Below are 27134 nucleotides of genomic sequence, written 5' to 3'. Positions count from 1 at the left end.
AAACAAACCCTCAAAGTGCTCTGAAAGTTCTGCATTTTCACTTGAGAACTAAACGGGGCCTGAATGCCGCTGTGTCTGTAAAAGGCCGGGAAGCAGCCTGGATGTGATCGTGGTGATGATAAGCTCTCCCGCTGCTCCACCGCCGCTCTGACAGAGCTCCCCCGCCGACGGCATCCAAATGTGAAACTCTCCAAGTGTTTTTTTTTTTTTACGTTTCGCTTTCCTGAGCTGAATGGCATAAAGTCTCTTCTCGGCTCCTTTTTCCTTGTATCTCGCTGGATTTTTATCCCATCTCGTGTTCCATTTACTTTTGTTCCGTCCCACCTATCGTCGCCGTTGTCTTCTCCGTGGCACTATCGCCGAACGCATCTCCTTTTCTTCCTCCGGTGTGAAGCGTGGGAGTGCCGGTGGAGGAGAGCAGTGCTTGGTGTCGCTCCTTTGTCTTGTGTCTCTAAAGACCTCCTCTCAGCTTCATTACCATGGGAGCTGCTTCGTGGAGGACTGCGACGTCTGTCCTCCGAGGACCTTCAAACCCCGAACCCCCCCCCATTTTTATTTCTTTATTTCCCGTCATGAGGAAAGGTGTTAAAGAGAAAGTTTCCAGTTTGCTCTGGAGCCGTGTTTGTGTTTGGATAGCTGTGCACACTGGCTACCAGTGCAGTCCGGGGCGTGTGTGCTGAATTTTAACACCCCGACTCGAATTTAACTGTATAATTGACTGTCTCTAAATATCCTGTTTCATTATTCATCGTATCAGACTCCGATTCTGTTTTATTACCCTTGTCTGCGTCTCTCAGTCATATTAATGAAAGTGATTGTGCTCTATCAGCTGATGAATCATGGTGCTTGATGTTTTCATCGCTGAGAGTGCTCACACACACTTTTATGATAAAAGTTTCTCTTTTCCCCCCCCCTTATTCTTGACACTTTTTACTTTTGCAAACTTCATTTTCATTTGCGGTCGTCAATCTGTGGAGTAGATATGACGAAAAAAAAAAAGTGTAATAAAATTGTTATCGCAGGAGAAGTTAAAGGAAAAATTGAATATCTGATGGTTTGGAACTGTGTCAGTTTTCTCATCCTCTTTAATGTTTGAGAATATCAGTTTCATAGTTTTTTTTTTTGATACTGCTGAACTTCTTATGTGCAGTAATAACGTAAAAGCGGGCCGCAGTGGCATTATGTCGTCTGTTTCTGCCATATATTTTGATATCTACCGAGATTGTTTCAGTTGATCCGATCGAAGCAAATTCAGTGAAACTTGACAAATAGAGAAAGCTGATGAGATCTCACCCCTTTCAGGTTTTTTGCAATGCACACGCAACTTTTTTTTTTTTTTTTATCTCATCATGCAATTTATCTGCAAAACCGAGTGTTTTTCACTTCTGCAATCGCAAGTAAAAGTAAGATAAATATTCTTGAGGTGTGGAGCGTTCCCGAAAGCTGAATCATCATGTTATCTGAGAGGAAACAGTTACAACACATGAATCATCTCTGTCCTCCCCGATATTCTGATCCCCCACTCTGAGAGTGCAGAAGAATTTGGAAGAATTCGTCTTTTAATTGGCTGTACAGCAAACCCTTCCCCGTGCAGCCGATGGACGACCTCCATCACCTGCAGGATCCGTCTCCATGAATTACCTGGCCCGGCTGTGTTTGGGCCTGTTGGTATCTTTTCCATTAGAACCCCGATGAGAAAATCCCTTATCGCCCCGAAATCTCAGCGGTCAATCTCTCCGCCTGCGCTGCCTTTGTCTCATATATACTATATCCGCCAGCTTTCCCATCCATCACCATGATGGCTGCAGCCAAGGGCACGCTTATAAACTCTTCCTTATCCTGGCCCAAAAGCCACACTGAACCATCAACCTGTAATTTTTTCTTTTGGGGGGGGGGGGGTGTTATTAGTGTTAAGAGTGGAACTTCAGGTCCATGTTTACGGCTTTGAACTTTGCAGAACGCAGCAAAAAAAAAAAAAAAACAAGCAGGAAAAATGAAAACATTTGTAAATAAGTGGGGTAAAAAGGTCAACGGCGTGAAGAGCACAAACAGCGAGAGCAGCAGCCGAGGCTAATTACCCAGAATCATTTCCCGAGGTTCGCTTTGAATTGCAGATCCTTCGTCGACGGAGGCCATTCTTAAAAGCTCTGACAGAGAGAGCATTGTACGTCTAATGTCGCCGCACTTTCCTCCGCCTCCTCCTTCACATTCTTATCTCGCGTTTCCCCGGCTCGCTTTCCTCCTTCACTTCCTTTGTGCTTCGCAATCTGCTCTTCACCCGCCGCACAAACGGCACGTCGGCCCCACGCTTTGTTCTAAACGCCAATGTTTACGTCTGTAAACGAAGCGAAGAGATGGCAGCTTATTATTTAGCTCGCTTTTGACGTATTGTTGCATTTCAACAGCATTTCAAGTGAAAATGCATCGTTTGTAGAAAAGTTTTGCATTTAAACAGCAGACGCTGAAAACGCCTTCTCTATACGATCCATTCCAGTGTTTCAGTCTTGCAGCTCTTCAGGATTTTTATTGCCTCCTCTTGTATTTTATGGTTTGTAATTTTCATGATGTTGACTTTGCTCTCCTTGTAATGTACACATGCATTACATCCAGCACTTATTTTATCTGCTTGTCATGTATTTATTTAAAGAACGGAGCGCCGGGGAGCGGTCCCTCTGCGGTATGTTGGCAGCTGCATGATACTTCATGCATTGAACAATAAAATGTAAACTTTGTGGTGCGGTGACGTGCGCCGGTTAATCTCTCTGGCAGAAACAGATGCAATCTGTTGTGAGTCAAAGTGAAACCTCTCCGTGTGAACACACACAAGTAGGAGTGTGTACGTTAGTGTGGCTTGTTGTCCTGTAAACGGAGCAAAATGGTAGAAAAATGGTAGAATAAGTAGTTGTTGTGCACAGGTCACAGTTTGAATACCAACCATCTCTTTTTGACCAAACGTGAGAGATTCCCAGGAACCAGCAGCTCGCCGCCTCGTCCCTCCTCGTTCTGATGTCTTTGTGCTTTTGGCAGCGTTGCATGACTAACAGCTTTTGTCTGCGTCCGACCGCGCTCTGGACGGCTGCATTCCACATTAACTGTCAGCCCTCTGTGGAAATGAAGCACTTCGATGCTGCATTTGCTGGAAGAGGACTCTGCTTGTATCTCTGTTACTTCCATCAGACGGGATCAAGCTTAATTGCTCAGACGACATTCGTGCATTTGTACGATTTACTTATTTTTTGATGAGTTTAAGTGTCAAATTATAGATCCGAGTAGCAAAAGCCTTGACGAGTAGTTTTTGTTTTTTTCTGTCTAAGAACTCCGCTGTGGGTGCGTACACCGTCCTTACCTCTGCAATAACATCCCACTTGAGATTCTGCAGTTTTGCAGCTCTGTGGACTGTTAAAGCTTTTTCTTCTTCTTCTTCTTCTTTTTTTTTTTTCAATCTATGCGCCTGAGGGTAAACAAAAAAAGGCAAAAGATGCCTTTTTGTTTCCAACACTTATTCGCTACCTATCCACTTGAAGGAGCTCATGTTCGTGACGGAGAAAAGGAAAATGTTGTTTGGCCTTTCTGCGAATGGGGTTAGTGCAGCATGATAACACAGAGTGGACCTTGTCTTCTCCTTCGTATCGCTCCCTCATTTTTTTTTTCTTTTTTTGCTCAGAACTGAAGGGATGCTTATTATATTGGCTCCTCTAACTAATCTGCTTTCAGCCCACACATTTTGCGGGATAAAAATGCCCGCTCTTTCTCTCTCTCTCTCTCTCACACACACACACACACACACGTATAGTACACGGATGCAAAGAAGAGTAATTTGTTTTTCCTTGAGTGCCCTTAGAACTGGCTGGTGCTCTGCGTCTAGAAAAAAAAAAAAATCATCCAATCAACAAAGCGTCCTTGTGCGAGTCTGAGTTCAGCCCATACAAATGGAGCCATCAGAGGCTGAAGTGGATTCTGTTTATTGCCCTGATCGGATTGAAACACGCTCATTCATTGTGCAGGTGAAGGCTTCATTCAGCTGGGTTAAGTTAATGGGACTTCTAAATGACGCTTTTTTTTTTTTTTTTTAACCTCTACCACCGCTGTGTTTACGTATGGACTGTCACTGAAGTGTGTTTGCGCTCTTATTGGAAGGTCTTGTGCAGACGGGGCTGTAATGCTGTTCAGCTTCTGCATTACGTGCCATTTCCTGCTCTTTGGTGAAAACAGAGACAGAGAAATTACTATGAGGAACATAATATTGTTCGGCGGTACATGCTGCAGCGCGTTGAGGGATTCTGAAACACGATGATTGGATGCAGGGATCAGAAGAAACCAAAAAAAGGTATCAGACATTAATCCTTTTCTCATTTTGCAGCTGATGCAATCCCCCTGCTATTGTTAGACTGCGATGCCTGGAGTGCTATTAAAAATACAGATTGGGGGCAGGTATTACGGCTCCATTCAGGATAGTAGGATCATAATATGATATGTTGAGTCCTGTGATGTCTGCTAGTTTGATCCATCCCTTTGTTTTGTTTTGTTTTTTACTCATAAAAAGAAAAACGGACTAATTCGGCCTGTGAGCTTATCAAAGCTTCTTCAAGCATCGACACATCAGAGTAAATTGACCTCATTTCATACTTTACACACAATGCCGAACAGCAGTGGGAGTGTATTCGCCAACACAGTTGTCAATACATCCTGAACATGCATTGTGGTCATTACCTTCTGGAGCCAGACACATGTGACTGTTTCATAGGCCACATGAAACCACTTCACGGTTTGATTCTTCTTTTAAGGACACGTTTGGTGCAAACATTTATTATCAATGAGATTTTGTGGTTGCCGCCAAACATTACTCGATCGATATGTGACTGAAGAGTGAGTGGCTCCACGAATTTTACTTCCAGACTTTATCAGAAGGTATTTTCCGGCCTGCACCACTGCTGATGTCTTACGGACTGTGACGGCTGACTGAGGGGTGGAGGAAGCAGAGTCTTCTCTCCCAGGTGTTTTTATTTACAGTGCTCCGCAGAGTTTACAGAAAGAAATCAGACTGTATCGCATAGTGAGAAAACATAAAAATAATAAAGAGGGAAATATAGCTCTTATAGAACAATTCAAAAAGGTCTGAAGGGAAATGAGCTGAATGAATGTAATTTACTTTGAGGTGCTTCAAAGACACTCAAACACTCACCCACATTTTAGGATTTTTCTGTAAAATCCTAAAATAACAGAAATCAAAGAGTTTATCATGGTTAATACAGCGCATGCTCTCTCTAGTCTCTGCCACACTTGGTACGTTCCATTCAGTCCCACATAAAGGGGTGAAGGACCGTCTTCTTCCTGTTTGCTGGTCAGACCTGGAACCCGCTGATGAGCTGGAGTGAAGGTGAAGAGACGATCAAACATTCTCAAGATCCGGGTTTTGTAAGTGTCTTCTGATCTGCTGATATTCCAACAGAACACGTTCGGTCGTTCACCCACTAAAATAAAAGGTAACCATCATGGGGAGCGCGGTGGGGTTCAGTATCAGTATCAGCTATAAGGCCAAAGCTGGCCACAAGAGACTCCAATTCGGCCCAAAAATTTAGAATAACCCAGAATCTGTTTCTGTTTTTAAAAAATACAAATTTATCAAGAACACGGCAAACACTGAGACCCCAGCTGAGATATCGACATGAAAGCGAGCTTCGCCTCAAAACCAGGCAGTCAGTGTGAGTTTGTATAAACACCCATAATGCAACAGCTCTTGAAGTTTTATTTATATTTTTAAACATTTCGCTATATTTTGCGCCTGGAAGTATCATTAAAATTGGCTTATGCTGAGATTGTGGTGATTTCCCATAATAATCGTTTGGTTTTGTGAAAATAGACATTTTCCTCAAGTATTCTCTGCGCTACAACACAGAGAAGTTGAAAGTGTAAATTTCCAGGTTGTGATGGCTCTATGATCCCGGTCCAGCCCACCACAGATGAAATTGTTCTGTTTGTTTCTCCTGAACTGAAATGAGTTTGAACCCTTTCCACAGACTCTTCTACACACAGCTGGAGATGGGAGTGAAATCTTCATGAGTTAAGATACGTAGATATACTGATCAATCCACAGCTGACCCCCATTTTTAAATATATGCACTGATATTTTTCCCGACAGGAGAGTGAAACTGGCCAGGGTTTTAACTGCAGATGTAATTTTCTCCACATCAGGGAAGTGAGCTGCGCACATCTCTGTTTCTGCGGCGCTCGGAGCCTGTCCTTCCTGAACTGCATTACAGCTGCTGCTCTCATTTTGTGCATTAGTAAATCATCCCCATCTGCAGAGAAATGCTTTTCAAATTCGTCATCATAATAACAAGGCACCTGGCTCTTAAAGGAAGACGGTATTCTGATCGCTTTGATTTATGTCCCTCCCAAAATGCACCTGTGAGACGCGTCGCATTGTGCCTCGCATTCAGATCGCCTGCTGTTTTTTTCTTTCTTTTTTTTTAACACCTCAGTTTCATATTTTCCTCTTATCGGTGATTATCATGGGCGTCCTTTTTTTTTAAATGGAAAAACTTAAAAACAGGAAAAGGAACTGAAGACAGGGCAGTGAGGTGGTTCATGGAGTCAAGCAGCTTTGGTGACTTGTGAGATGTCTGTAAATATCAATCTGGTTCGCTGTAGGTGTTGTGTAAATTAAAACCATTTTATTATTATTATTATTATTATTATAGAATTCAGTTATCATTTGAGAGTGCTGTTCGTTTTTGGAGGTTTGAATGATCTGTACGTAGATTTAACCACTGAGTTGTGGATATCCCGCCTTAATTCAGTTCAACTTAATATAGACTTTTTGCGTTGGCCATGGTGAGTAATGTTTTTAAATGATGAGGCAGCAGCAGTGTATCTGTGCAGTTATCTGTCAGGCAGGGATGCTGAGATCTCCGAGGTCCAGATGTCAAACTTTTGAAAGTGGGGTTAGACACGAGCAAAATGTGGTTGAAACTCAGGATGCTCCGATACCAGTATCAGGTCCGATACTCGCACACTGAAAACGATTCCTGATACAACCCAGTGGATTTCTTTTTTATTGATAGACAGGACAAACACAAGGCAGACTGTAAATGATTTTCAACCAAAATACCAAGAGGAGGAGACAAGTAAATAACAAGTACTTGTATCAGTAACTGATACCATGAAGTAGCTAAGGCTAATACTCCGTTAAAAAAGTTACAAAAAACATACTTTAGAGTAATTTTGTTTCTCTCTCTTTCGTCCACTCTGCTGTTTCGATGGTCTCTCTGCAGGTGGTGTATTTCCATCATTCCAGTGTGCCAAGACAGTGTCACCTCCCCAACACGCACACACACACGCACACACACACACACACACACACACACACACACACACACACACACACACACACACACACGCACGCACGCACACACTTCACCTCTCCATGTCTGTGCTCCGGTGAGAGAAAGCTTCCTCTGTGTGATGTTTCAGGACAACGTAGCACCTGTGTCCTGCTGCAGGTTGCTTTCCCCGTGGGCTGGATATTATCCTCGCTGTTAGACACACACACACACACACACACACACACACACACACACACACACACAGACATGTCCTGTGCTCCATCCACCCCCAGTATTCAAGCACTCTCTGCTCATTCGTATGCTACAAGCGATTCCTACTTTGCTGCCTTGATTCTTTTCCTTCCGGGGTTGTGGGAGCCCGCACCTGTGGGGTTCAACACACTTTCCTCTCCAGCAACACACACACACACACACACACTGAATTTCCTTGCATGCCGCGCATTAGAGCTGCAGGGAACCTCGCTGTGGAAGCTTTCAAATTTGCCATTTTAGTTCCAGCTGTGAGGAAAATAGGTGCAGGAGCCGGAGAAGCGACGTGATAAATGGAGGAAACTGAACATTATCAGGCTCGGGTTGGGGTGCATTTTAAAGAGTAGTTTAATGTGGACTGTGCATGTTTAAAAGAAAGGAAAAAAAAAAAAACCCACGCACCTGTTAGGCCACCTCACACTGAGGCTTTATTGCGTTGGAAGGAGAGTGAAGTTGTTTCTCTGCCAGGTCGGGGTTGACGCGCGAGCGACGGTGCAAAAAAGCCTAAAACCTGCTGAACACACAGGAAAAGATGATCCAGCTCGCTGAAATCAGGCTTTAAAGTGCCGTATAGATGAGGACTGCGTTCCCTGAGTGCTCCTGTGTGCAACACGCTATTATATAAATGACAGTGAGACTACCTGAAGCCTGGATCAGCTTTCTGCCGCTGCATTTCCCTGTCAGCAGGTTGACTCATGCAGCTCCATGTGAGTCAGCTAAGTTTGACACTTCATCCCTATGGAAATAGACACTCACACTCACACACACACACACACACCACAAACACTGTACTCACACCCACACACACCCGCAGCAGCAGCAGCCCAGCCGTCCTCAGAAGATGAATGAAGTGGACATTAGTTTAAAAGTCAAGCTAAAAATGGCCGTCATCGCTCGCCGCTCGCCGTCCACCATCCCACAAACACTGTCTGCTTGTTTTTTACTCCACTGAGCATTTTTCGGCGCCTGGCCTCACGACTTCATCCTGTTAGCTAGCTATTTTCAGGTCAGTGGCGACCGCAGCCTCTCCACGCCGAGGTTTCAGGATCCGGCGCAGGATTCCTTCATGAACAGAATCAAATCAACCGAAAACGTTGCCACTCCCAAAACATGCCTACAAAAACTGAAGCTTTACTGAGGAAACCTCCAGATCAAACCCAGCAAACCCCTGCTTCTGTTTTTTTTCCTCGTCAGCGCCCGGGTTAGAGGAAGTACCGAAAGGCAGATGCCCCCCGTTGCTCCCTGTTTGAGGAAATACATCTCTGCAGCCCAGGAGCTCGAAGGCCAAACCGGAATACAGAGCAGGGAGTCACCCGTCAGGGTGAAACATTTATTCAGTCAGTCCGGCTTTTTGGCCGGGGAACTTCCCTCGTTAATAGACAGCATGGCAGGATGTGATCTTCATGACACTCCAGCAGTAAAACCGTGGAGCTGAATCCAAACTCCTGATTCTTCAGGTTTCCTTTTCCGCTCTGAGGTGGATTTTTTTGGGGACATTACTGAGACATATTTATTTATTAAGCTCTTTTTCATAAAAAGACTAAAATGCAACTCGATGACGATTATATTAAGTCAGTGCCAGATCCTGTTTAACGTGCCGTTCTGTTTGGAGTCTTGGGGGAGTTTAGGCTGTTTACTTCCTGCTGCTGCTCGGATGACAACAAAGACATGGGGGTGACAGTTAGTGCTCTGGCTCGGTTTACGGTTTCACCTCTGGAGGATGTGAAGCGGCAATCATGATGTGAACCTGTGTTGTGTGACAAACAGCCCCTTATCCTGGAAAAACATAAAACCTTTAATTATCTGGTGAAACCAGCTGCAATAGTGTGTTTTTATGGGCTTGCAGCGTGTAAAAATTACAGCAAAATGAGAAAAGATGGATAAGAGAAGGAATTTCTGGTCACAGTGCAGTGTGGAGCACAAAGCCCTGTCCTGACAGGCTTTATAGCTTGACCTGTAGATGCACTGATACCTGGCTCAGGTCCGATACGAAACAGTGTCCTTGTATTTGTAAAAGATCCCTGATACAACCCAGAGAGGGTTCTGTGACGTTTTCAGAAGCAGGTAGACGAGAGGATGAGCGATGGAGTACGAATTTGGCTTTATGGCTTTTGATAATAACTCGTGTCGGCCAGTTAAAGGTTATTGCTCTACCGGTACTCACGGAATCGGTGCATCTCTCGATTGATCACTTCAGTACCAAAAGCCCCAGAGGTTCAGGATGAATCCCCAGTCGTTGTTTTTTGACAGTTTCTCAGATATACTCAGATCAAAAAGGTTTAATTTTCTCTTGACTGATGCAATAACTGGAACCGATGTAATAATTACAGCAGGAGGACGAAAAGCGACACATTATCGTTTGCAGGTTGTCCGACGCGCGTACAGCGTGCGCCCGTCAGCCCCTCTGAGCATCCTCACCTCTCTCTCCCTCGCTTTCTGACTCGTCCCATCTCCCTGCGGCGGTTTCCTTTTTAAACGTCCCTCCTTGCTGTTTCGTCTCTCCCAGCGTTCCCCGTGGTGCTTCCTCCCTGGATGTCTCTGATTTGCTAATTGAGAGTGTTGCTGATTGGGTTGTGAGGGGCCTTGAAGGCCAGACAGACGCACGCAGCCCGCAGCGCTCTGCAGATGTTGGATACACACACACACACACACACACACGCAATCATGCGCCAACCAACATCCCTCTTATGGCCGTCTGGGAGTTGAGACGTCAAGGCGTGTTTGTAGCCCGCACAAAAAAGAAAAAAACCTCACGTAATTGGCCTGCTGTGTCCTTATCTCTGTACGTGCGTTGTTTCGGCGGTTAAAAGAAATGTTTTTTTAATTATTGTGACTTTTTCGCATGCCTGTCCTCACACTTCCTTTGTGCGGTTATTCGGGTGCACATCAAAGGCACAAACAACATCACTGATGACAATAATGCAAGCAGCGAAATAACGCCACCGCTTTAAATACTAATTAAGCAGCGGAGCAGGCTGTTCACACACACTCTCGTTGCATGCATTTATGACAAACACGTTTTCCCTCATAAATATTCACCGCTGGACTCTTGAATAGAGCAAGGCCAAAAGAGGAGCCGCAGTGAAGTGTCACCTAATATACATAAAAATACACCCTTCTGGCGATGGGATTATTTTTTTCAATGCACTGTAGACTGAATATGAGATTTTTCTTTTGTTTGAATTCTGTTTTTCTTTCCATAAAATGCCCACTTATTATGTTTTATCATGTCACCTCGCTGGTTTTTCCGTTTTTTTTATTATTATTTTTTTTATTATTATTATTTCAAAAATAGCATCTACTCCCATCCCACTATTCTCTGGAGCATCTGACAGACAATATGGGGCTCGGTGAATTCCCCAACTCGTAATCCAATTTCATAATTCACGACTCCCATTTCCTCCCCTTGCTTGCCAAGCCGAGAGCGGCGGAAGAACAGAGGGATATGTGCACCGACGTGTGCACTGCCAGTGAGCGCGAGCAGGAGGGTTAGAGGTTCTGTTCAGCAGGCTGCTCTGAATGTCGAATAAACTTCAGCTTAACAACACACACACACACACACACACACGCAGAGCTCTTTCTCCAGGTGACGATCTGGCATTTGCAGCTTCCTTATCTGCACTTGGAGGAGTTCTCAAGTGACTCTTCCAAGGTCGTCTTCGGCTTTCTGAATATAAAAAGGTTTCTCTTGCGGCTGCAATGCCGCACGCCGTCCTTTTAATTCTTCAAGCACCTGCTGCCTTGAATGACGCGAGAGTTTTGTTTACGCTCCCACTGCCATAGAAATCCTATTTACACGACGATATGTCAAGTGAAAACACATCTTTTTCGTTTCATAAATGTTTGGAGCTTCCATGGCAACGTTCTGGAAATGATAACCGTTCACGCGAAAATGATAGAAATGCTGAAAATGATGTAGTTTTCCTGTTTCCTGTTCCCTTGTTGTTGTCCATCTACTCGCACATGTGCAGACAAGTTGTCATGGAAACACACTCCCAAAACGCCACGAAAGTTTTACATGTTCGCTTTGAAAAAGTTCTCTGAAGAAGGTCTTTATCATTTCTGGTCAGTCCAATTTTCATTAATCCTTCATCCCATACTTGTGAGTGTGACTTTACCTTTTTTTAATTCTCGTCGCTGTGTTTACTCCACGCTCGAGTGCGCTCGCCACGGCGCTCCCGACTCGCCCTCGCAAAAAAGCTGTATGTGACCGCGGCTTGTTCCTTGGCTCGGAACTCAAATGTCTTGGCATCCATTCATGGGTACACAAGCGTGATATTGAATCACACAAAGAGAGAGAGAGCTCTGATTTCCCCGCCGGGTCTGCCCTCCGCGGCCCCTCGTCGCCGCCGCCCCTCCCTCCTCACGTTGGGTGGCACAGAAACGCAGCATGGCCAGAGGAAGCCGACGCTCGAGATGTAACAGAGGAGGGCGAGCGGCGCCACGACACTCTGACAGCGCTTACGCTGCTTTTTCTTTTTAAAGTGTATTTCTTCTTTTAAAATAAAACGAGTAGGCGACTGCTTTCAGTATTGAAGAATACAGAATGAAGCGCTGCTGATAAAGTCTGCCGCATTGTAAGCAAACACTGCCGGGTCAATACTGGGGCTGTGAACGCCGTCTCAGTATGCATTTATTAGCGGGCTGGCTCATTGACTGGCACGCAGCGGTGGGGAGTCTCTGTGACAAATTGACCCGCGCACGCTTAATGCGACGCCTGATGTAGGTTAATGATCCGGCAGCAAAAGAAGCTGCGGCGTCAGAAGAGTATTTAACGCTGAGCAGAAATATTGTCCTGGGGATGCATGCAGCGGCTCTGGGGACGCCGTCGCATCCTCGCCACGCCGACGGTCGCAGATCCCTGCGTGCCAGACAGCAATTATTACTATACTGCACTTATATCTGAGAATACACGTATGATCCTCACTGCGGCTTCACAGCTTTATCGAGCTGATCGGTAACCATCGCGGCAGGAAGGAGTCCGCCGTCCTTGAGTCGCGCCTCACATGCCGAGGTTTGCTTCCATGACATCGGGGAATCGATGGGGACTTGTTTTCGGCATGTGGCACTTTATTTCTTTCGAGGTTTTCTGCGGCGGTTGTGTGGAAATCGATGGCTTTTAACTCAGACGAACAGCTATTCAGACTGGAGCCAAGCGTTTAATCAAATCCTGCCCACCAGAGATGCAATTTTGGTCAATTTCTCTCATGCAAAGAAAGCGTCTGATCTTTATGATCTCCCAGATGTGTATTTTTTAACCAAACCCATCAATTATCCAATAAGTGCAATTTTTAAAAAAAAAAAAAGAAAATTGCTGAGATGGTGAGATTCTCACTGACGTTAGTGTTTTGAACTGTTGCCCATTTTAGTGTCGCCCCACGGTTGTGTGGAGGTAAGCATTATGTGCCAAGTCAATTACTTAACCCGGACCCGGGGTGGCACGGAGGACGGGAATCAGAGAGGCTGGAGACTCGGAGGCTGTCTGCGATGTAAGAGACTCCGAGCCGGTGCTGGAAGGAGGTGGCAGCAGACAGGCGGACTGCTCCTCAATCGAAACTGCTGGGACCGAAAACGCCACACACACACACACGCACAAAATGAGACACCGATAATATGATTATGGAGGTCTAGACTGGAGGCCTCGGGGGTTTGATCCTGTGTCTGTGCTCTCACGTCTTTCAACCTTTATCACGTGTGTGGCTTCACAAACTTATTGTCAGGAGAGCTGATAGCTGCTCTTTGTACTGCGCCAAGAGGGGAGAGTCGCTCCAGAGCTATCTATTCTCATCTATTCTCTATTCTCCTTTTACAAGCCGAGCTGTCTGAGGCCATGTCCAGACTAATGTGGACAAAGTCAAAGCTTCTATCCACACCAGTCCTTTCAGATTACACCCTAAAAGCTGGTAATACACACCGGAGTAACACAACAATGGGGAATTTAATGTGCTTTTTTTCCACTGCGTATCAGTTCAAAACGGGACATTCCCTTTAACTTCAAAGAAACGTTTTTAAAAAGTTTCGACTGATGGCAGTAGTTTTGTTGTTAATGAACTCCGGCTTGAATCCCTCCCCACAATCTGTCAGTCCTGCGCTCTCCTCTTCTCTCTTTCCATCCTCCAGCTCCAACCGGAACGGCAGCAAGTCTCCACCTCCGAGTCTGGTTCTGCAGGTTTCTTCCTGTTAAAATTTAATTTTTCCTGCTCGCTCGTGTGGAAATGTTGGCTTTTCTTCATAAAAGTGCCTTGAAATGACTGTGTTCTGTTTGTCACTAAATTGAATTGAACTGTATTTGCAAGCTTTTAAGAATTTCCTCACGCCCCTTTCATTTTTGTGGTATTAGTCAATTGCTTTCGCGTCGCAGCTCGCGGGGAGTAATTCTCCGTCACATTCCGTGGCCATTTGGCTACCTAAGCCGTGTATCTTCTGGTTCTGGCTCTGCTGTGTTCTCTTCTCATTAGCCAGGGTTGTAATTTGTGGCGAAAACGCTGGTGGCTAAATTTATCTTTGTCTCTGACAGGCCGAACAGTTGGTGTTTTCAGGGGCTTTTACTAAAAATAGTTGCCTGCTGTGTTTGTGTGTGTGTGTGGAAACTAAGCTGATGGGAGCAGCGGAGTGGCGAGACCGAACCCCACGGTTCATGGAAGTAAGCCCTCTTTACAGAGTCATCAGGGGAAATGTGTTGCTTTGTTTCGACTGCATGCCTGCGACGGCCCGCGCACGGGGGCACGTGCGCATTAGCAGAGCGAGCTAAGTTTGCGTGGACGTGAAAGAAAACAAACCCTAATGTGTTTAAGGCCGTCAAACAAGAACTGAATCTTGAGCATAACTGTACAATACGGCGGCGTTTCTGCAACACGGCGACTCCCACGCAGAGCCGACCCCGGCGCTCGGCCGCACCAGTTTATGGAGCTCGCCCGTGCTTTTCATGACCCAACAATAGGTCGGAGTGGCGTCGCGATAGTCGGACCTGAATTAGACCTAACCTCTGAGGGCTGCCGCTGAAAGCCTCCTTTGTGCATGTTTGTGAATAGAAGCACGGCTCGCTGACGACCAGCCAGGCGTGCTCCACATGCTACATGCAACTTTTGCATCAAGTTCAATTGGTGTTTCTCAGTGTTTCATAATGCTGCTGTTTGACATTCGCTTCTTTTAAAGATCTTATACTGTTGGACTGCGAAACAGTGTATAGTGGGGGGTGTCAGACATAAGGCCCGTGGGCCAAATCCGGCCCAAAAGAGGCTCCAGTCTGGCCCATCAAACCACAAATTGTAGAATTAAAAAAACAAACAACCAGACTAGAACTGAGATATCGGTGATGCTGCCATGAAAACTAGCGATCACAACAAAGATAAAAGCTTAAAAGTTGAAATTGAAAGGGTTTTATTGCAGCATTTTAAAGATCTGGCCTGAAATTGGACTTTATGTGGCCCCTGAACGGTTGTATAGCTCATACTTCGAGGTCTGATAAGCACATAATCACAGCCTGTCTGTCATCCTCAAGGTGTCTAATTATGTTTAAATGCAATTTGAATTTGAAGTCTCGTCCTCCTTCAATCCCTCCCAGTGTGTTTGAGGAGACAGATGAATGATTTGGTCCAGGGCGCCGCCACGCCCTCTTTCCTCCCTTTCGCGCCTGTAATCAGCCGCTTCGCTCGTCCCACAGCATCTGGCCAGTTGTTGTCTCTTCAGCTGGCCGAGGAAACACAGAAGGAATCAGCGGATCATGGCAATCATGGCTTCAATGTAATTGGCTGTCTCAGTCAGTAATCATGCCTTGGGGCTCTCTGATAATAATAGCACTTCCCCTCTGTCTGATTGTATAAAGGCATTTTGGCAAGATGTTATCTTTCCCGTCTCTCTCATTCCAACAGTGGAGGAAATGGGGGAGGCTGAGCGCCTCACCACAGGGTCAGTTGTGCATGAACAGATGATTACTGGGAAAAATCACTTTCCGTTTTTTACAGTTGATTTTGGATTTGGCAATTACCTCGCTGCCCTCCATTCATCTCTGACATACCATGGATTATAAGTGAATACTCACAGTGTGTGTGTGTCTGTCTCTCTGTCAGTGAGCATGCATTGATCATCTGTCCTCGTCGTTGGGCGGTTTCCGGTGTCACGTGCTCGCATGTTGCCGCTTCGCTGTTCCCGAGCAGTCTGCTCTGACAGCGTCGGCCCGCCATTAGGACGCCTGATGGATGCTCCACAGAGCCGGAGCAGATGGGTGGAGGCGGCTAAGGAGGATATGAAGTTCGGTGGTGGAGGAATTCATCCATCCACGGATTGTATTTCATTTTCTTCAGTTAAATGCAGATTTCGATTAAACGCTTTCAGAGAGGGATGCACAGCTGCACAGAGTGCTTGTACTCGGATAAAGACTCTTGTGCTACATGCCAAAGAGTTTCTCGGCTCATAAAGCAGCGATGCTTCGTGCTAAGTAAAAACATGGAATCAGTGCATCCCTAGCTTCAGATTTTGCAAGCAAACATCCGTACTAATACATACTAATTTAAAAAGGACATCTTCAACTGTTTTGCATGCTTGTTTGTTTTTGTTGTTTCAGTATCACTGAAGTGTGTTTGTGCGCCCACGAGCAAGGAGTGTGTTCATGTGTGTTTGCCATCCGACTCGCTTCTTTGCCCCCATTTGCACGGATGAATACAAATTGACCGGAGTTCCTTATGGCTAAAAATGCTGGTATGAGTAAGGTTTAATCCCCTCACTCCCTATTTCTGTGATCTTTTAACGCGGAGCCTTTTCCGCTGCTGGCTGTATTTTGGTGTGTTTTTCCCGTGTCTTCTCACACTGCTGGAGGCCGCTGGGTTTTGTCTCATGCTGTTGTTGCGCCTCTCCCTGGATTCCGGGCTGCTGGCCGGTTGTCTGGTGCATTATTTTTGTCACACTATATGCAGAATTCCTACCTGTGACCCTCGGTTCAGCCTCAGGTGGCTTTTTGTGGGTACGTGCCAATTACACCGGCTGAGACCGGCCCACTCCCGACGTGACACAGGGGTCCTTCCTGTCTGCTTGTTTTTCTGCACAAACGAACCCTGGAGAATCCCACAGGAAGTCAAAAATGCAAGACAGCAACCAACAGAATCTTGTAGAGATTGAGGCAATGTTTTCGTTTTCTTTCATTTTCAAGGAAAATTATTTTTATTGTTAATTTGAAAAAGAAAACATGTTTGTCTTTTTCAGTCTGCGTCACACAAAAATAAATCAAAGAGACTGTGACTGAAATATTGATGTTTTTCAACAACAAACACATTTAATTCCTCATTTTCATCTCTCCTGAGTAGCACATGAAACGTGGGGTCCCAGCGCTCCAGGCAGAAACATCTGGACTTTAAAATCATTCCTACAAAATGTTTCAATCACAAAATTAACTCCTAAATGCAGACTTGACTGAAACACCTTCAGATGTTTTAATTGGAGACGGCCGCATCTTTTTCCTCGTGTCTCTCCTCACATCCTGAGTTGGTGAGATTAAGATTCAAGACATGCAGGTAAACTGCAGCTCCCCCTCGTCCCTCTTTCTTTCTTACCCTCTCTCCTCTCCCAGCAATCCATCAGAAAGTTTCTTTTTTCCCCCCCTGATTTTCCCTACAACACATTTTTCATCCTGCTGCTGGGAAATATCAAAGAGAAGTATAGGAAAATAATTTCCTACTCACTTTTGCATCCCTCAGCATGTCCTTTTTACCTCTGCCCCGCGCTCCCTCGCCTCTCCCTCTCTTCTCCTCACCTGCAGTGCCGCTGCTCATCCCTTCTTCCACTCATCCTCCCCAATCTCAGACTCACACCTTTGCCTCTGCGCGAGCTGGACCGCGCTTATCTCCGCCGCGGGAAAACATTCATTGGCTGTTGCCGTCCTTCCTCTCCGTCCGTGCACCTTCTTTTACCCTCTCGTCCGCCGTCCCTCTCACCTCTCCGCTCTCCTTTCTCCTCTTCTGTCCAATTTCCTCTGCTCAAATGAGATGTTGTGTGCCGACCAGAGTGTGTACATTCCTTATCACCGGCTCCTGTCCGAGTATTAGTTGGGGGAAATGGGCCTGTAATGAAACAGAGAAGAGCTGTGCAAACACACACACACACACACCAGGTTTATAGGGCATACACACACACACAAACACATGGTCTTTCTGACGAGGTGCTGATTAAGGTCACCCTCTTTCTTTTGTCATTACTTTTCTCATTTGTCATCTCTTCTCTCTCTTTCTGTCCGGCTGATTTCGGTGTCTTCCTGCCTCTTCCGTCCCTCGGGCCCCGTTTACACGACTTTTCATAAAATGATGCGTTTCTGTTTCAGAAATGTTTCACGCCAACGTTTCGAAAATGTTCGTTTACACAGAAATGGCAGAAAAGCTAAAGAAAACTGTGACGTCAGCATGCCGGGCCACTAGGTGGCACTGTTTTTGTAATGGAAAGTTGCATTTTCAGTGGCTTCAAGCAGCGCTGTCGTTTAAACTGAAACCCAAATCATTCTGTCCGCTGCATACGTCTCACTTACAGTTTTGTAAGGAAAAAAGCAAAACCCCACTGTACTCGGCCTTTGTTTGTGAAATTGAAATTCAAGCGGAGTGTGTGTGTGCTGCATGTGTCTGTCAGTGTCTTTCTCCCACACAGCCTCGCCGTGCACTGTGGCCTGTGCCCTCTTTTCCCCTCCGCTCTTCCTCATGCATAGTTGATGTGTTTAGCAACAATAGCATCGCGTCAGCCTCTTGTTTTTCTACACTGTTGCGTTGTCTGGCATGACAGTTGAATGTCCTCAGTCTTTTTTGCATAACTTGCTTTAGACAGTGCGCGTTCACAGAGGCCACACTGAGGGCTTTTGTCTGAATTCCTTCCTCTCACTTCACAGAACTCTTCTTTTCACTGTCCTGCTCCTTCGGCAGCCGGCTTGGCTTCGGCCGACAGCTTAATTGGATGGCAGTGAGCCCTGAAGACAGTGTAATGCCTATTAAACTGCTTCAGATCAGTAAACGATACGTAGTCCGAGCGTCGCTGTATCACTTTACACATCTGATCGGCTGCTTCTTAAACAAGCCAACGAGATATTTTTATTTGATATGTTGATGTGCTTCAGCGCTGGAGTGCTTGGCAGTCTCGTCTCTCAATGAGTCTTCTTCTGTGTTGAAAGCAAGGAAGCTAGCATTCTCCTCAAAGCCATGCTGTCAGGGAGAGTTTTTCAAAACACCCATAATGCAACAGATTTTTTGGACATCTCACTGTATCATGCACCAGAAGGTTTCACTAGAATTGGCTTTATGTGGAGATTGTGGTCATTTCCTTTAGTAAATGTTAAAATATAAACATTTTCATCATGTATAGTCTGTGCCACGACAATGAAACACTTCCATTGCACAATTCGACCCGTGTGTCACACCCAGTTTCTAATGTGTTGCCTTGAAATGATTTCATCCTTATGAAGTCGTCAAAACATGGTTTAACTTTTAATATCGGCCTCTGCTGGTTTTTCAATATATTCTCACACACATTGTTCGACGTGTCTCTGAATGTGCACGTCTGTGATTGGACGGTTGTAAAAAGGAAGTCCTGGGAGACAATGTAACGCTGGCTGTGCGGTCATGGAAATTATGTATGACAAATCCTGTCAGCAGTGACAGGAAAACAAGAGTGAGACGCTGTAAAATGTTTATTCATATGTTTGCCATGGACATGGAAAATTGCAATTTTTCAGATCAACAGTAATTCCTGTGAAAATTCTGAAGTTCTGAACCAAAACCAAGGAATAATTACAAGCTCTACAGAAGGGTGAAGTCAGAGGAGGAGACAGACAGAGGAGTCCAGCTGGAGCAGAAGAAGAGCGCAGGTCCATGTCTGTCAGGTTAACGCCAGCTCACGGCTCGGGGGACGTCTCGTTTCGTCTTCACTGTCGGAGCGTACGCCACAGTGAGACGGTATGGTGAGCGAGCTGCTTCAGATATCAGATTGAAATATGCATCTCTGCCTCCAGCCTGTGCTCGGGTCAGCTCGGTCGGCCAAGTCGGAGGTTTTTTTTAACATTAAATCCTCCTACAGGGCGAATGACTGGTTGCCCAGGGAGACGGCTGCACGGGCTGCACCAGGAGGACAATGAGGGCTGCTTCTTACCACCATCCAGTATTATCTGCTGGTCTCGACTCCATCAGCTCTTCATAGCATTTTCTGAACAGACCTGGTTTTTACAATCTCAGAAGAGTTCAGGTGTGTGTTATAACACAGACCCCGATGATACAACATTGTTTGGGTGTTTTCATTTCTCCTTGGGACCTATTCTCAAAAATTAGTGTTTTCATTGGCTCCAAACACCGTTGTTGTGTAAACGGACCCCCAAAACATTATTTATTGAAGTAAATCTATTTTCAAACTCTGAATCTATTCATTCAATCCTTGACGGGACATTGAATGAACTCCAATTGAAATTCTTTCTTTGTACTTATTTGATTCCCAGTGAAGACACTCTGGTAGGAGATGCGTTACATTATGGACAAGAGAATATCCTAAAGGCTTCGACCGGAAACATAACTGGTAGTTATGAGGGACGCTCCAGGAGAGACCTACTACAGAGAGCCATTAGTCTAACACCCTACAAGACAACACAGTGATCATGCAAATGTGACTGTGATCATGCAAATGTGACCACACTCCTGAGAAGACCGGAAGCAGGCCAGAGAGGCCCTTAAGACCTGGACGATGAGCAGCAATCCCAGAGCTCAGATCCCAGCCACCGCCCCACAGAGACGACCACGCATCAGCCCAGAAATTGGGCAGAGGAGGGTCCGGGATGTGTCCCCCAGCTGCCAGGCAGACCAGAGCCCAGGGCCTGAAAAACCCTCTTAGACAGAGGCCCCGTCCCCACAGATGGATACCCAGTATGGGCCAGCACCCACCCCAGTGTTCTAGCCATGCACCCCGGGAGCCAGGGTATCACGACCTCCCGCTACAGCCGCAGCAGCATGTCAGAACCAGCCCCTCAGGGACCAGGACCCCCCACTCAGCCAGCCCCAGAGTGCCCTGGCCACCTGGCCCTGAACCGGCACCCTTGCTGCCCCACCACCTATCAGACATCTCCACCAATAACCACCTCTACATCCCCCAATCCAAAGTGGCGAGGCCCCAATCCCGCTTTTACATTAAATGATGGCGCTAATCACAGAGGACCAGGAGGAACCAAATTCAGCTAATTGAGCCTTTCTTTATTTTGAACTGTGTGTTTCGACAAATAACAGGTTATTCAACCAGTTGTAGTTTTTCCCCCCCAGTTTTTTTGTGCGTCTTGTTATTGCAAGAGCAATTTTCTGTCGGTACTCTGCAGCTGTCAAGGACTTGGAAAAACTACTGTTTACAATCTGGCAGAACTATAGAGTATTATTTTAAATTGGACAAAATCTCCAGTTCCTCAGTTTTTTTGTCAAATATTGTCATTTTATTATTATTGTTATTTTCTTCTTCACCTTTAAACAAGGCTTACACCTGAAAATCAGGTTAAACAGTAAATTACAACATGCTATGTAAGTAAACTGCCCTTTTTTCAGCTTTTAAGAAAACATTTTTTTTCCCTATTGCACAACAACTTTTCGATGAAAGTTTGTGAGTTTTCTTAATAACCCTACTTTGTATTAAATATTCAATCGAGGCTTTTCATCGAAGGTCTTCAGGTTTTATTTCTGTTTATGCAGTTTTCATTTCCATAAATGGTGGATCTTCATATGGTGCTGTCGTTAAATACCGGTAGTTTGTATATATGTGAAAGACCTTTTTTGTTGTTTGAGTTACTGCATTTTGACATGGAGGGGGCAAATATGGATGTTGATATGTTTATGAATTATTACTCAAGCTGAAGTGGATCACATGGATCTGAAGCAACTGACTATAAAAGAGCTTTTCCATCTCACTTCTGTTTTGTCAGTATCAAATCTCCTGATTTCATCACGTCTGCTCGTTTCTATTGAAGTTGTCACCAAGCAGACAGACAGAGAAGCCTGAAATATCCTCACACCCCGCTCTGACGCATTGTGTTCAGGCTCTGCAGATCAGTGGAAAAAGGCATTGATCGAAGTCCTGCCTGTGCTCAGACACACGAGCACGCCGGGCATCTGTTCAATTAGGCACATTAAAATGATTCTGTTGCACACTCTCCTCACCCTGGTAATGCCATCCCCCCTGACAATATTTTAAAAGAGGAAGTGAAGCTGTTTGCCCAATTACTTGCATGCTAAATGCGGCATTATTTTTGCTTCAAGCTCTGTTTTTTTTATTTCTTTTTTTTTTTAAAGGACATCTTTTGATGTTCGTCTCTCTCAAAGCTTTGTGTTTCATGTGGTTGTTTTTAACTTTTACATTGCAAGAGTGACACATTCAACACAGGTCTTTGTCTCTGTGGAGGAAAAAAACCCAACAAGTTATTACACAACAAGAAATCAACTGAATAATTCACAAACAGAATATAAATGTGACAGGGAGACTTTTAATTCTTATTTCCAAGTCAGACTGCTTTGTACTAAACTCTCAACAGAATTTCAATAAGTCAAGTCAGTTATTAAATTATTTTGTTTTGTTTGTTTTGGATTTGGCTTTGGTTTTTTTGAACACGCGAAAAAAGAAATATTCTGATAATATAGATTCTCTCTTACAGAGAAAACATTAGGCGTTAATATTTTAAACCAGGGGTGTGAAAACACTTTTTGTCCGGATTCCACACACAGCCCAATTTCATCATTGGGCTGGAACGGTAAAAGAGCTCCATAATAACCTTTGGATTTAAACTTTAATTTTTTTATTTGTCATGGCGCAGCGTATACTTAATGAAAATGTCCATGTTAATAAAAAAAAAAAAAAATTCAAGAAAATTACTTAAATCACGACATAGATCCAATTTTGAAGAAACTTTCTGGTGCAAAATACAGTGAATATCAAAAACCTTTTCACTACTGTTTTCACACACTCACCCTGACAGTGTGGCTTTGAGTTTTACATGACAAACTTTCAAGTGAAAACGTTTTGCATTTTCATTTCAGAAAAGTTTCACGTTAACATGGAAACATTTTTGAAAACATCTGTTTCCACAGAAACAACCGGAACAGTGAAGACGATGTCGTTTGTTCAGACTCTAATGGGTGCTGAAAATGGCGTTAAGGCTGAGATAAAAACTGAATGTCGAGACGTGAATTTCTATCTAGACGAAGCACGAGACCCTTCGAGGTTCGGCCAATTGCTTTTTCAGCGGAGGAGATTGCCTGCTGTCCACAGGTTGGAGTAGAAAGCCCCAGACGGAGGATTTAAGTGTATAATCATGAATGATGGGGGTTTGTGATGGACTTGAGATTTGACATCACGTTTCTGGAGCAGACTGGTGTGTTTAAGATCGAGATGAGCTTTAAGATGAGCCTCAACCACTTAGTCTGAGATGTTACTGTACTGTAACTCAGACAAATCATCCTGTTCTTCAAATTTCACAAAACACCATAACTTGATTGAAAACACGATTAAAACAAACTTGATCATAAGCACTGTACGTACATAACGTATTGTAACATAGTCTTGCATTATATTGTGGAATAGTGGAAACACACAAATATAACAGAAATGCTAAACATGATGCAGTTTGCATGCCAGACCACGAGTTGGCGCTGTTGTTAGCCATCAGCCTCCATTACTGAGCTCCACCTGGGAACATGGGATTTCCGTCATGACTGAAAGAATTTATAATAGAACAGAAACACTTAAATGAGTCGGAATGACTTTTCATCAGTGTGGCTGGTCTTCCTTCCTCCTGGACCAACTCTACAGCCATGACTCCAACTTACTTTAGAGTTGAACTGTTTGGGGTGCTGCATTAGGATTCCTGCCGCTCCTCTAGTCGGTGTACCAGACAACGCAGACAAGACCTTGAGTTTGGCCCGGAGTCGACTGGAGGAACGATATTTCTCTGTTGGCCTGAGAATGTGTTGGAATCCACCGGGATTATCTGGAATAATGATGCTTCTCTGCATCTCTGAACTTGTTTGGTTAACATAAAGCTTAAGTTTGTCTTGCGAGGGCCGGACTGGTAAAATAGTGGCATAAGAATCTTTAAATTTAAAGCTTAAAGTTTTTCTTTGTTTTAGTATATGTTGATGTCTTTTTTTTTTTTTTTTTCACGAAACCAAATGAAGCACTGAAAATTCCAACAGTCTCAACATAAAGCCAATGTCAGTGAAACCCTCTGGAAAGTGAAGTGTATAAAAAAACCTCTCCTATATAGCTGTTGCATTATGGGTGTTTTTACAAACTCACTCTAACAGCATGGCCTTGAGAATAATGCTAGTTTACTAGCTTTCATGGCAGTGTCACCGATATCTCAGTGCTGTGTTGTGACTACATGACTTCGCAGCAGCTCATTTTCCCCTCACTGATCTCCACAAACACTTTCCCAGAGGAGAAACAGTGATCGGGTCTAATTTCCCCTCTTGGGATTCAAACCTGATGATCGCAGGGACACCGATGCCTTCGCTTCCTGTTCCGTCGTCACTGTAACGCCGTGAGGACGGAGTGGGCAGACAGGTGCGTGGATGGACAGACAATCAGAGCGTCCACTGCTGTTGAACCAGTGTCGTGATGAACTATAAGCCAGGTGCTGCCACCAGATAACACACTCTCTCAAATATTTAAATTTGGGCCGACATGAGAAGCGGAGAGAGTTTGGCCTCCCCTGGCTTTGTGTGTGCCGAGCGGCTCCCCCCTCCCTCTCCCTCTCCCTCTAACTCTCATTGTAGCTAATGTGGATCAGCCTTGAGCCCAATCCCTCACCTTCTTTTTCATTTCTGAGCGGCGTCTTCACAGACGTTGATCATCGGGCTGTTTTTTTGTCTTCATATTTGCGGCGTGACCAGCCTCCGCTGTCGCTGGAGGATCCGAGGAGGAACACCCATGAATAATTTACACAAGGCAGGAATATGTAAACGGGTAAACAGACGCAAGAAACAAAATGCAAACAATTGCTGCAGCTTGCATGAATTAATTGGCGAGCGGCGCCCCGCGTTGGGCTTATTGGAGCTCTGTCCTTGGTGACTGATTCAGGGTCAGCAGGCTAAGGGGATTTATAGAGCAGGATGAGGCTGTGAATGAACATTGGGCTTGTTGATGCGCGAGCAGAATTTCATTAGAGTTTTTTTTCCTACCCTTCTAATTCTGTGTACTTACATTAACAGTAATATATCGTCTTAAAGTCTTTAAAACAGCAGCAGTTTTCAATTTGCATATTGCACGATAGAAAGGCAGTAATTGGCAAAAGTTGATTGCGGAGACGCTGAGAGCTTCTTCAGCAGATTCATGTGTAATGAGGTTTCTGTGGGTTGTTATTTTTAGGGATGCTCTGATACCGATACCGATATCGGTATCAGTGCATGACGTAATCCGTAAGCAGCAGGTAGGCGAGGAAGGACGAGCAATGATTCTTTAATATTAATGAGATTGATCAAATAGCGAGAGGAGGTGAAAGATAGTTCAAACAACACCCGCAGCTTAATGAGCAGAGACGGTTGGACGAGCAGAGTTAGCATGTTAAAGCGTTTCTGGGCTCACACACCAGCAATGCTACATGCTAAACGTTGTTGTGTTGTTGTTGTGTGCTTTCAGTAGCAGGATGTACTGGCCTGTTGGAATAAAACATGCTGACAGACTCCTATTGAACAGAAAAAGACTCTCAGGGTTTTCGGATCGGAGCTCGAACTCCGACTGCCTCACTGCTCTTTTTAAAAGGCGCTCAGCTGGAAAATATTTGGCAGAGTTCAATCAACCTTTAGTAAAAGATTTAAGTAATGTAGTTATGCTTAAAATTTCAGCTCAGATGTGCTGAAATTCCAAGGCCAAAAAAAACTATACAGAGAATGTTTAAGCTTTAAATATGAAAATCTCTGGTTATGATTAAACTGGTATTGGTATTCAGTGTCTGCAACCAATGATTAGTACCGGTACTGGTCCTTTAATTTCATTGGTCATGGTCATTTTAGAGTTAGCTCCAAAACAAACATGGTTTTTAAAACGTTGCCATGTGAACTCGAAACTTTTCTGAAATGAAGCATTGATGCGTTTTCTACACAGCCTTATATAAAAGCTGTCAAAGCCATGTTCTGGCTGCTGCAGTGGACTGAGCCCGGCCTGTCACATGCAGCTAGTTGACAGCGTGGAGAGGCGGAGACTCGTCCATGATGGCGAGTCATCACCAGTAACCAGAGGATGATGTGCTGCGGCGTCAGTCAGAGTGAAGGGCAGAGCGGTTGGGGGGGGGGGGGGGGGGGGGGCGGGACGTGACAGAGTGGCTGCATTTGAGGTCTTCACGGGATCCCGAGAGTGACAACAGCGACCCAAGATGAATGGAGGCCCAGCCGGCTCGGCGGCCGGCTGCTGGAAGACGCCTGATCATAAATAGCCAGGGCCGCAGTGCAGGGTGGAGGTGGTTTGTCATCAGGCGTGGCCCCAGCCGGGGCACCGACTCCCTGACGAGAAGGGAATTTATCACTGTACAGTGATAAGACAAGGCTATTATTGTTTCTGTCCTCCTCCTCCTCCTCTCTCATCCCCTGTTCCTTCCCCCTCCGCCATCCTTGGGACCCATCACCTCTTCCTTTGCTCCTTTTTGTCCTCTTTTCTCGCCTCCTGTCTTCTTTACACCTGCACTTTTCGGCTGCTTTTCTCTCTTAGGCCTGGTTTACGTGACAAAGTCTCGAGTGAAAACGCTTCATTTTTACTTTATCCTTGTCCAGAAACTTTCACGTTGACATGAAAACAAGGTTCATTTCCAGGGAAACTTCAGAAACACTGGAAACGATTCAGTTTTCATGTCGGGCCACAGGTGGGTGTTGTTAGATGTTTTTGTAATTATCAACACTCAAAGGTGTGTAGAGAAAAATACCTTATAAATGCAGTACAAGGACATTCGCATGGACAGATGACTAACTTGGATTGCCGTCACGGTTCTATAAAGTTTCCAGCAGTACACTGTGGTGTAAACGGGGCCTCATATCTCCCTCCCTCGCCCGGTCTCGCCCTCTCTCCCTGCATTAAGGTGATGGGATGTGCTGAATAATGACTCATTGGGAGGATGATAATCAGATTCTTGGTGGAAGATAATGACCGTGCCGGGTATTCTACTTGGAAACTGTATTTTAGTATTAATTGCTGCCGGTGCATCAGATTATGGAAGAGAGCGAAGAGAGGACAAGAAGGGAAGGAATAACAGGAGGTGCTCCGAGTATGAAAAATGAGTAGTAAAGAGATAAATAAAATGGAGAAAGATGTGCGTGGGGAAATCAAAATGGAGAGAGGGAGAGATGATAAATGGAGTAAGGTTATTTAGAGGTCAGTCTTGTCTCAAGTGTTCTCCGTCTCTGAAATACTATTAGTGCATGACTTCAGTGTGCTGGAGCTAAACTCTTTCATTCCTTTTCCCGACACCTTTGCATCTCTTTTTTTTTCCTCTGTGAAGAATTATTTCTGGCTCACATACGGCGGTGCCACGAGACCCGGAGCCTGGGTCGCACATCTTCACGTTCGTCT

General features: G+C 45.0%; 1 protein-coding gene and 1 long non-coding RNA gene across 2 annotated transcripts in view; one reads left to right on the top strand and one right to left on the bottom strand.

Moving 5' to 3' along the window:
- The window catches only part of b4galnt4a (beta-1,4-N-acetyl-galactosaminyl transferase 4a), a 143502-nt gene that overhangs the window by 9317 nt on the left and 107051 nt on the right, over window positions 1–27134 (top strand). The window lies entirely within an intron of this gene.
- LOC115391344 (uncharacterized) lies at window positions 269–23567 on the bottom strand. Its single transcript, XR_003931764.1, has 3 exons — window positions 23557–23567; window positions 12492–12497; window positions 269–343 (listed from the first exon to the last, which is right to left on the bottom strand). It is a non-coding gene; the product is annotated as an uncharacterized LOC115391344 (long non-coding RNA).

Source organism: Salarias fasciatus, chromosome 7 (assembly GCF_902148845.1).
Source record: "Salarias fasciatus chromosome 7, fSalaFa1.1, whole genome shotgun sequence".
Classification (NCBI taxonomy): domain Eukaryota; kingdom Metazoa; phylum Chordata; class Actinopteri; order Blenniiformes; family Blenniidae; genus Salarias; species Salarias fasciatus.
Note: the sequence above shows the minus strand (reverse complement) of the source record. Positions and strands in the feature narration are given on the sequence as shown.